The sequence below is a fragment of the Notothenia rossii genome, assembly GCF_949606895.1.
Source record: "Notothenia rossii genome assembly, chromosome: 8".
NCBI lineage: Eukaryota > Metazoa > Chordata > Actinopteri > Perciformes > Nototheniidae > Notothenia > Notothenia rossii.
This window is the reverse complement of record NC_136906.1, coordinates 65,556,140-65,570,089: the sequence shown is the minus strand read 5'-3', so window position 1 is coordinate 65,570,089 and position 13,950 is coordinate 65,556,140. Positions and strand designations below refer to the sequence as shown.

The following is a 13,950-nucleotide window of genomic DNA, read 5'->3' as shown; positions in this document are numbered from 1 at the left end:
TTCAAGAGTTCAATTAATGGTATGTTTGGTCTATGTTTTTCAAAGTTGAAATTACCAGTACTCAATGACTTTCTTAATAAAAGGATAATCCCTTTTATTAAATCTATAGTTGGACATACAAGGCAAAGGTCAAGCTCAGCCCCTAAACTACGCTTAGCATAAATACTGGAGATTATAAAAGGGCATATTGTCATTTCTTTCACAAACAAACAGGTGTTAAAGATGGAGCTTTGAACGTGCTGGATTTTGTTAACCTCAGAGAAAGCCAGGGTCTATCTCTGTTCTTAGTGTTTCTGCTGTGCTTAGATAAGTTGCTGCTTGCTGTATACTTTTTGTTTATCAAGTGAATGGAAGAGTAGAATCAATCTTTTTATCGAACTCCCCCAAAGTAATCACGCTTCCCAAAATGCTGTACTTTTGCTTTGAATAGACTAAGTTAGCTCAGAAGATCAGGTATTTCGAAACTCTGCTTTTCTAGGATTTCTCAATTTAAATCAAGAACATGTGAAACTTTTGGGAGAAATTGTGAAATACGGCTGTGGAGAAAAAAAACTAACGCAGCATTTATCTTGGCAACTGATCACGATGTTGCTTTGAAAACCCAGCGGTTATATTGTCAGGTCACATTTGTTCTCTGCATTTAGAGGACTTTTGCAGCAGAAGCGTTAAAACTAGGATAAAGCAAGCTTAAAGAGCAACTTGCAGGTTTTTTTTCATTTATGCTTAACCTTGCCTGAAAATTAAAATTAAAAAAGTTAATGCAGGATTTGATATGTTTTACAAGACATAAGGGCAGGAATTCAGAGGGAAAGGAGCCGTTTTGAGCTCTGCTACTAAAAACTGCTTTTTTTTTAACGTCATACGTCAAACACGTCACATTACGTCACATGGGGGAGAAACTTTCTCTGACTCGTTCTCTGCCCAATCCGGGGTAGTAGTTTGTAGTTGGTTTGAGCGGTTGCGATTTAGTGAGCTGGTATTTTTTTCGGTATTTACATTTCACCATTTGTAATCATGGATTAGCTTGTGTTTGTGCAGGTTGTTGCACAAACTCGAGCCTGTCAGGAAATTGAGTCCACAGTTTCCCTCACAGGAAAAGGACCGGAGCTAGCGTTCGTTCCTGGGTGCGTTGTGCATCCACCTCCCTGCAGCACATACTCTCCACAGCTTTATCAGGAAACCGTATTACATCTCTCCCCCCCCCCCCCCCCTTCGCTGCTCTCTCTCTCTCCCCTCCGGTACACGGCACCGTAAGACGTAGTGTGGAGTTGCATTAGGTAACGCTGTGGTGGCTGTACTGCTCCAGTTGTCTCCTTTGTGTGTGTTTGTTTCCCCCTGTCTGTGTTGTTTGTGTGGGCGTGGTGGCTGTCACTCCTGGCTCCCGGCTCAACCTCCACTCACCTGCAGTGCTTGAATTGGAATAAAAAAGGTGCCAGTACTCTAAATCAGCAATAAGTATTTCGCACAAAGTCATAGTATATCCATAATGCTGGTGGGTTTGTCTCTTTACTGTATATTTTAGAAAGGCTCACTGTACTTAAACAAAATGACTCAGGGTGCATCTGAGATTAGAGGGGGTGCAGTGGTAAAGTGCTATTTTTATAAGTGGGGAGTGGACCTGACACCCTCTAGTCTAGGGGGGTCCGGGGGCATGCTCCCCCGGGATTTTTTTTTTTTAAATATTGAAGTTAGATGCATCACTCTGGTGCACTTTGAGAGCAAAATGAAGAGATATATGGATACCTCTCAACATCCATAATGAAACAACTGTAAACAGATTTACTTTTTCTTTATGGATATAAAAGAAAGTAAAGCTTGACTCCTACTGGCTGGTTAAATGACTCCTCGTCCCTGAGGCCACTACCAGTTTTTTGTGCCATTTTGCTGGATTTATTTGTCAATAGCGTTGCTGCACAAAGTGATAGCCCTCTAGTTTAAATCTACTACCCAAAAAGAAACATATGGAGATGGGTTACTATTTAAAAAAAATTGCAAATCTATTTGGGAACAGTGGGGCGGGCCTCAAATCCTATAGGGGGGTCCGGGGGCATGCTCCCCCGGTAAGATTTTTTTTTTAATGTTGGACTTAAATGCATCAATCTGGTGCATTTTGAGGGGGAAATAAAGAGACTACACCCATATGAAACAAAAATGTATACATTTAAATAATCATAAAATCATAAGTACATGGCCATAACCAATAACATACAATATCCAATATGAAAAAACATTGAAACTTGTTTATTTATTTGTTTTTGGTTCATTTATAGTTGTGAGTGTGTCTGGGCTCCTGAATCAGCCTCTCCTGTCTCCCTCCTCTCCCCCTGCTCCTCTTTGAGGCAACAGCAAAGACTAGTTTTAGCTCTCAACAAGTTTATCTTACCTTTTTTCACCTAGTTAACATTTTGTTTGTATTATTCATGCATATTTTACTAATCACTACCCCCTCAAATGGAAATATGTGTTTACATAAATGGTGACCGAACCGTTTGAGACCCACTGAGATAACTTAAACTAAGTTAACTATCTAAAGACTCAGAGAGTAATTTACCTCACCAGAGCTGTAGTTATCAGCCTCTCAGTCTGACAGCAAAGGACTCTCCCTCCACCTTGTTGTTGAAAAAGCTCATTATATCCGTTAGCACAGCTAGCTAGCACCAGATGCTAACAACAATACACGTAACCGGTGCGCGCGCTTTCTCGCTCGCTCGCGCCACACATACACCAACACACACCCTCCCGAGCTTGAATGACACACAGAGACCAATCGAGGGCATTAGTATGATCTGTATGAAAGTGGCAATGTCGGCAGGCTACGTCATGTAGACAGCCAGTCACCCTCTGTGAGGCAGAGTCAGACCCACATTTGCGCTGCGTTGCGTTTACAATATATACGTATATTGCCGGCGGCTGAGTACCGGCATTTTACTGAGTACCGGCACCTTGCCGGTACTCAGTAAGAAGTGCCGGTACCACATGGGTAAAAATCAGAAGTGCCGGTACTGCGTACCAGTGAGTACCGGCCCAATTCAAGCACTGCTCACCTGCTGTAATCAGCTGTACACCCTCCCCGACTACACACCTGCTTTCCATCAAGCCATTAGGCTTGTTTGAGACGCGCTGCGGCTCGCCTCGAAAGTAGACGAGAATAGCCGATCGCAGCTGGGGGAGGTCTCAAAAAGCTCGCCTGAAGTCGGACAGCTCCGAGTAGGCTTCTTCTTCTTCTTCTTCTTCTTCTTCTTCTTCTTCTTCTTCTTCTTCTCTCGGTTTTTTGGCGGATTGCAAACAACTTTAAGGTGCATACTGCCACCTCCGGAGTCGGCTTGACTCGGTTTGCATGTGTTTAATCGTTAATGTCAGATATGTACTAAGTAAATACATTTGTTTCTGCTCAAGATTAGATTCAACTTTATTGTTATTGCAAATATTACAGGTACTGAGACAACGAAATGCAGTTTAGCTTCCAACTAGGAGTGCAACAAGCAGTAAAGTGAAAAGTAATGTACACAATCTACAGAATAAAATATAGAATGAATTGAATGATGAATAAACAGTGAGGGGTATGAATATACACAGCAGCCTGTGAGCAGTATGAACAGTGTGTATGAATATGCTAAGATATATAAAGTATGAAAACGGTAAGCAGTGCAAGTATAGTATAACATATATAGATATTAATTCCATGATGATAAACATTGTGAAACAATTATGAAAAATGTTAATGGAGGGGGCGACGTAAAACTGACACAAAACAACAACAAACTTTTGCCGAGCCAATTGGAGAGTTTCATCACCAGCACGTGGTAAAAACCACCAATGAGCGCTCAGCTCGAGATACCAGCGAGTCGTTTCCCATCAAGCATTTCGCTTCCGCAGCCCATGGAGACGAACTGCGCCGCCTCGCCGCACCTCGCTCTCAAGGCTGCGGGCGTCTTTGTCCCGCGAGAGGCTTGGGGACCTCTGTGTCGCCTGTCAGCGCAATTTACATGATGCCGTTTAGACAATATAATAAGAAAGGGCGGTGCCGGCTGTCAGCGAACCGATCCGGATTTTCTGCGCGACTATCACTCAAATGCGGGACATAGTCTCAATGTGTGGGACGCGGGACAAATAATAAAAATGCTGTGTGTGCAGTCCCGCACAGTGCGGGACACCTGGTCACCCTACACACACAGTTCTGCCCCTCACACACACACGCTTCAAATCAAGTTGCATAAATGCTTGAGCTACGTTTTTATTATAATTACTGTGAAATCTGCCTAAATTATGTTTTCGTCATTATTACAACAAACACACACTTGCAACTGATAACACTGGCAATGATTTTAGATGTATTAGACTATTTAAAAAAGAAATCATGCTTCAAATAAGTGGGGGTACGGCGTACCCCCGCGTCCAACGCCCACTACACCACTGAACTACAAAAAGCTAAGGTTTGTTTTCTCATCAGGAAATGCAGACCGGCTCAAACAAAAGATTTTTACATCATCATCCTCACGATCATTTAATGTGTCATATGTTCGCCGAATTGACATGAAAGCACTAATAAATGTAGTTTCATCCACTTGAGTTTACAAAAATAATCGATTTGTTTTTATATCACATCCGACGGGAGGAAATTCAGCAGCTCTCACTACCGATTTTTAATCCTAATTTAATCATCATCTTCACCACGATCATTTATGTTTATGTTCGCCGAATTGACATGAAAGCACTGACAAATATGAATATACTGTAGTCAACTTCATTAAAACGTTATTAACGTGCCTAAACTCAGTAATTCACCATTTCTACGTATGACAGCACACTTTGTCCGTGTTTGGGTCTCTCGCCGCACAGTGAAGCGTTCCCGCATTGACGTCACTTCCGGCTTCCCCCAAAACCTCAAAATGAGTCGAAGGAATTTCCCCGCGAGGTTCGAAATTATTGGTATTTATCGGAACGGTATCGCTTTTTCTTTTTTAAACTGACGGTTCGAGATTACTAGTAGCCCACTATTTCATTGCACAACAGTTGTTGGGTTCGTGTCACAGGCTCTTTAAATGGATGTAGGGTCCGTGACGTCACCCATAGGATTCTGCAGAGTTGCCGAGAAGCCCTTAGCAGGCGGAGTCGGCCACTAACGGCTCGACACTGAGGTCAGATTTCAACTCCCGCCTGCTCCAAATAAGGGCAAAGAGGCGGAGCCGAGGCGGGACCTTCTGCCACCGAGCTGAAAGTTCCAGAGCTAGCTGAAGCTACCAAGCTAAGCTAACATGCTCCCCATCTGCACACTGCCGTGGCATTTTACGTTTCTAAGGTAAGCGGACATGAAACTATTCAGCAAAACTATAAATAATATATAATATTGAGTTTTTAGCATAATACTTCAGAATCTTAAAATCCCTTAACGTTTGTATGCAATTGGGCTAAATTCAACACTCGAATCAACCAAATATTAATATGTTTGCATGACATTAGTTATTTATATTTTGATATCACTTAATTATACGTTTAATACATTTAAGTCAAGCTAAGGTACATGTGATGGTAGCTAGTTAGTGCTCTTACCTGTGAGGCCTCCTCCAAACAGCATAATAACCAGACTGTATCATTAAAACTAAGTACCAGTTCTAGATCCTTGACTTTAGACAAACAATTCAAAAGAAAACATGTATTTAAAGAACAATCTTTATTTGAATGTGCCTCTTAACCTGATATATTAGTTATACAGTAATAGTATTGACAATCTAAAAAAACTGAGCAACTGAACAGTCAACTTTATGTTTCTTATTGTCTAGCATTTGTTATTTTCATTTTCCCCCTCTTATATTCAGTGTGGATGGATTGAGACAGCGTGGTGTCCAGAAAGCTGCAGAGACTTCAGGGAGAAACCTCCGTGTGATGGGCATCCAGTCTGTTGGTTTGGAGAGGACTGAGGGTCTTTCCTCTGCGAGGGGGACCAGGCCTGATGGAGGAGCCCATGCTGGGCAAAGCTGATACCAACTGCACAGGCCTAGTCTGTCACTTTATTTGACTAAATGTGTTTACTTATACATTTAATAGGTTTACACCTTCTGTCCATATGTGCGTTTTATTTAAAACATTTGATTAACTTTTGGTTCACATTTCAATAAATTGTATTTGCACTCCTTTTGTCCATTATTCTTACTGAAAATGTTAGATTACACATTCACATCTGACTGAAGATTGGCCCTATTTATTTGTGACGTTGCAAACTCTGTGGTACAAGGCAAAAGTGATGTGAAGCTCATAAAGCGAGGCAAATAGAAATAATCAGCTGATGGAGTGTAGATGTGGAAATACGTGCATTCGATCAGCTGACTGTTTTTACAATAAAAGTAGTTTCTTAGTGTACTGGTCTTAAAATCTAATAACATCAGCTTTTAATGTTCCTCTTGGATGTTCTTCTTGACCCTCAGAGAAGGAGAACATGTCGTGTCTTACAGGCATGTCCTTTCTTAACAAAAATTACAGGAAACATAAAACATATTATTGCAGAACAAGTGTGTTATTTATGAAAGCGGTTTGTTTGTGTGTTTAGGGGCTGTAGATATAATTATTTTGTAATTGTAATGTTTTTTTTTTATTTCAACAGTGAGCTACAAAGACAATCAGATTATGAATGAACAGTATGAAGTTCACCAACATTGAAATGTATGTTATCAAAATAATATTTTACTGTTATCAAAATGTAGTGCAACTGTAGAAGCTTGCTCTGTTGTCTCATTGAAAGAATAACTTTTACCAATATTTGTCAATATTGAGAGATAAATAGTAGCAGTTCTCACTGTGTGTTAAATATCTTTGCCTTCAATACATTAAAATAGAAAGCTGAAAAAATCATATTGCTTGTTAACATCTAAATGTAACTTTTTCGCATGGAAAAACCCCTCAACTTCACTGATGTGTAGGTGATCTAGTATTGTTTAATGGAATGTATATCAGTGTATTAAAGTCAATACTTCATTTATTTAAACCAATATCTTTCTTGATTCTTTGTAAAGTATGAAAAAAAGAGTCTTTGTACCTGTGCTGAAGTTCACTGCTGTGAGGAGTCCAGTTCTGTCTCTCACTCTGTGGTCCAGCCTGTCTGCATCACCTGCACACCTTAAACAAACAGATATGTAAAGTACCATGTGTCAGTGCTGTAGTCAAGTCACCAATTCACGAGTCCAAGTCACTCTTGAGTCACCACTCTTCGAGTCCGAGTCCAAGTCCGAGTCACATAGAGAGAGTCGAGTCCAAGTCCGAGTGACCCAAGGAGTGTCCGAGTCGAGTCCGAGTCACCATTACCTGTGTCCGAGTCCAAGTCCGAGTCACCCAAGGAGTGTCCGAGTCGAGTCCGAGTCATCATTACCTGTGTTCGAGTCCGAGTCACCTAAGAAGAGTCCGAGTCACAAGTCTTCATGTATTAATCTTCGTGGATATATGTGTTGAAATGTAGCTGCTCCTCTACATTGCTTTTATCCTGTCATGTTATATTAAACAGTCTATTTAAATGCTGTGAAGCGAGTTTGGCTACAATTCTTGTAATAGGTGCTATTATGGTGCCGAGAGATGGGAGTCAGAGGCGGGGTAACGAAGCTACAAGCTAGACTTTTATTTAGCATCGGAACAAACATGTAAACAACTTCATGGACGGGAAGCGAAGAACGGCGGAAACAGGAAGTCCGGCTCACTAAAATGTCCGTGCGGAACAATACCCCAACCCATAGATCCGTGGGTGAATAATGTCAATCACCACACTATACAAATATAAAGCTTATTACTAATATTAATATTATTATTATATATAAATAAACTATATTTAAAATGAGTTACCTTTTAGAGAAGTGATTATATTTGTATGCCAATATTTTCCTATGGTAAAGTTTTCGTTTTGCACTTTTATTTTGATAGTAATAAGATCGGGACTCTTATTTTGAAGGAACTTTTACCGGTGTTGAAATGTAGCTGCTCCTCTACATTGCTTTTATCCTGTCATTTTATGCCAATTTTTCTATTGAACTGCTGTGAAGCGAGTGTGGCTACAATTATTTTATTAAAAAGGTGCTATACAAATATAAAGCTTATTACTAATATTAATTATTATTATTATCATCATCATCAAGGTTGAGTCCAGTTCCAATATTGCCTCCGGCGCTCCGTTCTGTTATCTTCAAAGAGCTGCTTTACAAATGAAAATGGTATACATTAAACACAATGACACACTGTCACAATTTTCTATAACTTATTTAATGGTTTGAAAACCCACAGAAACTGAAAATACATTATTAAGAACAATAGAACATGAGAGAAAGCACGCAGGGCTTTCTACGCAATACAAGTAACATTTTCATTACATTTCCAATTTGAATCTGGCTCGAATTACAAAGTCATAGAACAGTGACCCACTCTTATATCACCAGAAAGCCCTGCAATGCTAAGAGCTGAGCAAAGCTGGACCTTGTTCAGCCTCAGGACCAGCCTGACATTATATTGATCAACACAATTATAAATCACAAGACAAATAACTATAACACTAATTGGAATATACAAACTAATTCACACAGCAAAATGCAGTGCCATCTGGCCCTAAACAGACAGTACTGTGTGGCAGATTAACTGAGCACAACCTCAAAACTCCAATCAATCCGAACAAAATATTTCCCCAAATTTAAATACGACCATCCTGTATTTGATCATGTAACAAACAAACAAAAAAATCCAATCCTGTTAGGAGAGCTCACAGGGAACTTTAGTCTGGCATAACAATATGTTTTTAGCTGCTAACGTCAGGAGCAGGTGAGCAACAACTCAGGCACACACACTTAAACATGCATGTTGCATTTTAAAAGCATCAGATTTGACAACATTGAACAATTCAACCTTGCACGGTGAGGCCTCATAAAAATGCCTCCATGACTGAATACCCTTTCAATGGGTGCACTGGAAGCAGGGATGGAGAATACCTGTGTGACAACCCGATAGTGGACAGGGAACTGGGATTTATTTTGTTGCCAAAACTTGAAGCATGGGTCTGAGGCCTGGTTGTCAATCAAGTCGAGGTATGCAGTCAGCTGAGCCTGGACAGACCGACTGTTGGTGGAGGAGGGAGTCTTGCTGTAGTGGGAGAACATTCTCAGCTTCTTCTGAGGAGCTTCAGGAGGAGACACTGGAACATCACCTGGTTCTGGTCCTGCTGCTGTTTCTGCTGTTGAGATCATTTGCTTCTCACCCTCTGCCTTGATACAATCTGAAATGAGAGGGTATACTTTTGTGAATAAATCTGCTACTGATCTTATTATTTTGTTTGTGATACCATATAGATGATGATGTTAATTTGTTTTACTTGAAGAGGCTAATGTGTAAAGATTGCCTTATATTTGGGGAATTCTTTCCATAAGGATTGAGTATTCTTATTTTCGCTACACACACCCCAATATCTACAAACAGATAAACCACTTCTAGACATCCATGTACACATATAACTATAATTAATAATAACTAGTTTAAGTTAGAGCCTGCGTACATATATATCAAGTGAACATGTCTCACCAATGATCTGAGTCATTAGCTGATCTTTGTCATCACTGTCCAGCATCATGTTTTAGCCACTGGAAACCAAACGATGGGTCCAACATCTCGCATCCTGGCATCTTCACTGCGTTGAAGATCTCTATGAACCTTGTTTTCAAGGAGCTCGCCAGAGCTCTCACCACGGGCCCACAGTATCTGACTCTTCCTCTTATTTCCTGCAGATGGCAGTGCAAAGAAAGGACACAGGGCACAACCACACTGACTGTGACAGTTCTCTCCCTGAGTCAGGTCGGTTGCCTCCAGGAATGGGTCAAGAACTTCGATGAGTTCTTTCAGCTGAGCATAATCTCGCTGGGATAAGATGAGGGCTTTGTGTGCCTCCGAGTTCAACATATAGGACAGATTTTGCATGTCAAATTTAACATACGCCTTTACCTGCTTTAAAGTTGAATTCCATCGTGTGGCATTTGCTGATGGAATTGTGGCATCTCCAAAACAGGACTCAAAGCGGTCTTTAAATGAGGTGCTACTATGGAGGAGGCTGGCTGTGCGGGATAGCTTGGCTACCTGACAGCCCACTGGCTTCTTTCAGACCATCTTTTATCACCAACTGCAGTGTATGCGTGAGGCATGACAGTCTCTCTATCTTGCAGTTCTGATCCAGAGCAGCAGTAACTGCCTGTTCATCCTCTGTCGTCAGGTCTTGCCATATTTCCCCTTCCTCCTCCTCCTCCTCCTCCTCCTCCTCCTCCTCCTCCTCCTCCTCCTCCTCCTCCTCCTCCTTTAATGTGCCTAGATCATTAGTCTCTTCCTCACACAGCACTGTAGCCTCCTCTGGTGGAAAGCTGGCCTGGAATGCTTTTCGCATGTTGGATGCATTGTCAGTTATAATAAAGTTGATCTTGTCCTTAATAAGATATTCTTATTCCTGGAATGGTCAAAGAGGAGATGGTTGATCTTGCTATTGGCCTGTATTGAGGGTCTACTCTAAGACATGGAGGAAGTGCCTGAAGTTCTCGTTGTCGACAATGGAGAGAGGCAAACAGCATTTAATGATAAGGTCTTTCACAACAGCATCACTTATGGATTTTTGACGAGGATGACTGGGGTCATAGATCCTTCGCTGTCCTTCACTGAGAAATGATGTTATACTCTGACTACTAGACCCAGCAGCCGATGTCACATCGGAGGAAAGTGATACACGGTATTGTTGGTGCCCAGGGGAAGAAAGAATACACACTTTAGCTGGTTGATGCCAAATAATTTCAAAAAAACTTTCTTATTGCTAAATAAATTGTATGGTTAAAAATAGGGCTACCCCAACTACTAATCATTAGTTTCAACCATTGCAAACTAGTTGTGGCATGTTTATGATAATAATTTAAATACATTTTTGGACCATCCAAATATGGTTTGAGTTCAAGGATTGAGAAACAATGTTAAAAGTAACATTGTTATCAGTGTGCTATATAACAGTGAAATACAAAACCATAATCCTGAGCCTTCAAAAATTTAATGTTCAAGCACAAACAAAGCAAACCACACACTAATGGTAAAAAGGGATATGATTCTAAATGTGTTGGAATTAACAAATATTTTGTGAATTTATTTCAACACAGTCGGCAAAACATCACATCACTTATGAACGTCGAACACAAAGCGAATATAATAAATATTATATCACAATGTCCAACAACCAACAAGTGAACGTTTAAATGATATCAATAAAGATTAAGCCCCAGAAAGCACATGGATACTTAGCATGTACAATTACGACATTCTGCATGTTAAGTAGCCATGTGCTTTCGTGTTATCGGCTGAATCTTTATTTATTGATTTGATCACATTACTCTGATGATAGTGTTCAATACAGCCTACCTATATGTATGAACTCCATAAGAGTAATGTGTTATGGAGCCTCCGTGACGGAGATCATTTTCAGTCTCTAATTTTCATTTTCACAGTACGCTAGGGCTAGGCTACTCATCATCTGCAGTATCACCAAGGACATGTATAGCTTTTTAACAGTATCTATAGTATCTACCTAGACAATAAAACTGCACTTGATCCCTAGGATGTGATATCCTCCCCTACATCAACCTAACCCGATGATCTTAAACCTTCGTGGAGTCACTTTAGTGGCTAACGTTAACGTGGGTTAGCAAGCTAACAATAGCATTTCTACTTACTTTTCTGGGTGCTGCCGTGAAAGGTGTCGATTGAAATTCGACGTTGTCCCAGTCTTTTTTCTTCAATCTTCTGTCCACATAATGTGCATTTTGCGCTGCTCTTTCCCAATATTGAAACGAAATCTTTGAAAGCATACAGCACGATGCAGGGTTTGTCTCTGGACATCTTTAGACTGGTATAGCAGCGGGGGCGCGCCCAGTATGTGAACTCGCCTCGCAGGTGCACACGCCAGGACAGAGGACATCAGTCTCCAGAGAAAACTTGCTCGAGTCCGAGTCATCATTACCTGTGTTCGTGTCCGAGTCCAAGTCCGAGTCACCCAAGGAGTGTCCGAGTCGAGTCCGAGTCCAAGCCATCATTACCTGTGTTCGAGTCCGAGTCCAAGTCCGAGTCACCCAAGGAGTGTCCGAGTCGAGTCCGAGTCCAAGTCATCATTATCTGTGTTCGAGTCCGAGTCCGAGTACAAGTCATCGTGCGCGAGAATTCACGAGTCCAAGTCCGAGTCGCGTCAATCAGTGCGCGAGTCCGAGTCGAGTCACGAGTCCCGAAAATCGGCACTCGAGTCCGACTCGAGTCCGAGTCCAGGACTCGAGTACTCCATCTCTGCCATGTGTACAAACAATATAACTGATTCTCTTCTGTTGAACATGTTGGATTGTGTATTGTTCGAGTCAGGGTCCTTTTTATTCTACTGTAACTTTGGAAGTTGTGTTACCAATGCTTACTGTTTATTTGATAGCAATTTGGTAATACAATTAACAAAAACAACAAGGTTTGGGTTTGTTCTTCAGATATGACTGACGTTAACGTGTAACCTCAATAATGAACTCCAGCTCAACCAACCATATTGTAATATCTAAGTAATCATCTTGAAATATGAGATTAATAATTGTAATATACACACATCTTATTGTGAGGTTGATTTTACATACACTACTTCGACATTAGCTTGTCTACATACATAATTAACCTTATCGATGCATACAGTTCCTACCTACATAATAATCATCTCTAAGTTACAAGGATGACCTTATTTTATCAATCTCAAACAGAAGCCGTTTGTTGTACAGTATTATCCCACTTAACGCTTAACACTTGTCTATTTCGTTTTAACCTTTATAAATATAGTCTATGATTTTAACTTGGAGGCTACTATTAGCATCGTTAGCACCGATGTAGCTACCACTCGCTTACACGCTGATTAAAATCATTAACACATAAATAAGTACTCAGCTAGCAGAGAGACAAGAAGCTAACAGCAGCAGTCACTTCACAGAGCCGTCACTCAATGTGACCACGCCCTAATTTATGCAAAACCTTTAAGACCTAATATAAATAAAAGGGTCGTGTTAGAAAACTATTCACTCACAGATCCATAATCATGAAGGTGGAATTTAACTATATTCATAATAATATTTATTGCATCCATGGGTAGAAACATGTTTTTTTCTGCTGTAAAGTTGGACATTTTAACATGGGGGTCTATGGAAATTGCTCCTTTCTGCAGTCAGTCCCTATCGGCCAATATATGAACTGCAGTGTGTGCTAGGGGTTTCACCAACTAATCGACTAGTCGACTAGTCGACTACCTTTACCACTAGTCGGCGCTGTAGGCCCTAGTCGACTAGTCGTGGAAAAAAATTGAGGTAAACGAGGTGCTGCAAAATGCTACAAAACACGTCCGACATTCTTATGTATGGCAGTACTTCAACGAAGATGTAACCAACTCCACAGTGAAGTGTCAGTTGTGTACAGCTGTACTGAAGTACAATACAAATGCATCTGCTATGCGCAACCATCTGAAGATGAAACACCCGCTGCCGACAGCTAGCACTAGCAGTAATGCTAGCACCAGTGATCAACGGACCGGCGTCAGCACTGAACAGAGGCAAACGAACAGCAAGAAAACACGGGTCAACAGTGATGCGGATGATGAGCTACGGGATTACTGCCAGCGGACACCGCATATCCCCACAATGGATAATTCACTGGAGTGGTGGGCAGAAAACGTGCACCGCTTCCCCCGCTTTCGAGGAGCTACCTGGCTATTCCAGCCACAAGCACCCCGAGTGAGAGGGTTTTTTCCCTGGCAGGCAACACTGTCACCCGAAAGCGGTCAAGCCTCCTTCCCTCACATGTCGATGCGTTGGTGTTCAAACCAAAAATATGGAAAGGTGGACGTTATCGTGGAGGACAGCGAATAAAGTGTTGCGCAATGCGCTGTTGCGCACTGGATTT

At 41.2% G+C, this 13,950-nt stretch overlaps 1 protein-coding gene and 1 long non-coding RNA gene across 5 annotated transcripts in view; both read left to right on the top strand.

Annotated features, from left to right (window-relative positions):
* On the top strand, window positions 1–7,507 carry LOC307014915. The gene is made up of 2 exons (XR_013801357.1): window positions 1–5,299; window positions 5,817–7,507. It is a non-coding gene; the product is annotated as an uncharacterized lncRNA (long non-coding RNA).
* The window catches only part of LOC307014907 (scavenger receptor cysteine-rich type 1 protein M130-like), a 38,962-nt gene that overhangs the window by 1,091 nt on the left and 23,921 nt on the right, over window positions 1–13,950 (top strand). The gene's annotated exons all lie outside the window — the stretch shown is intronic.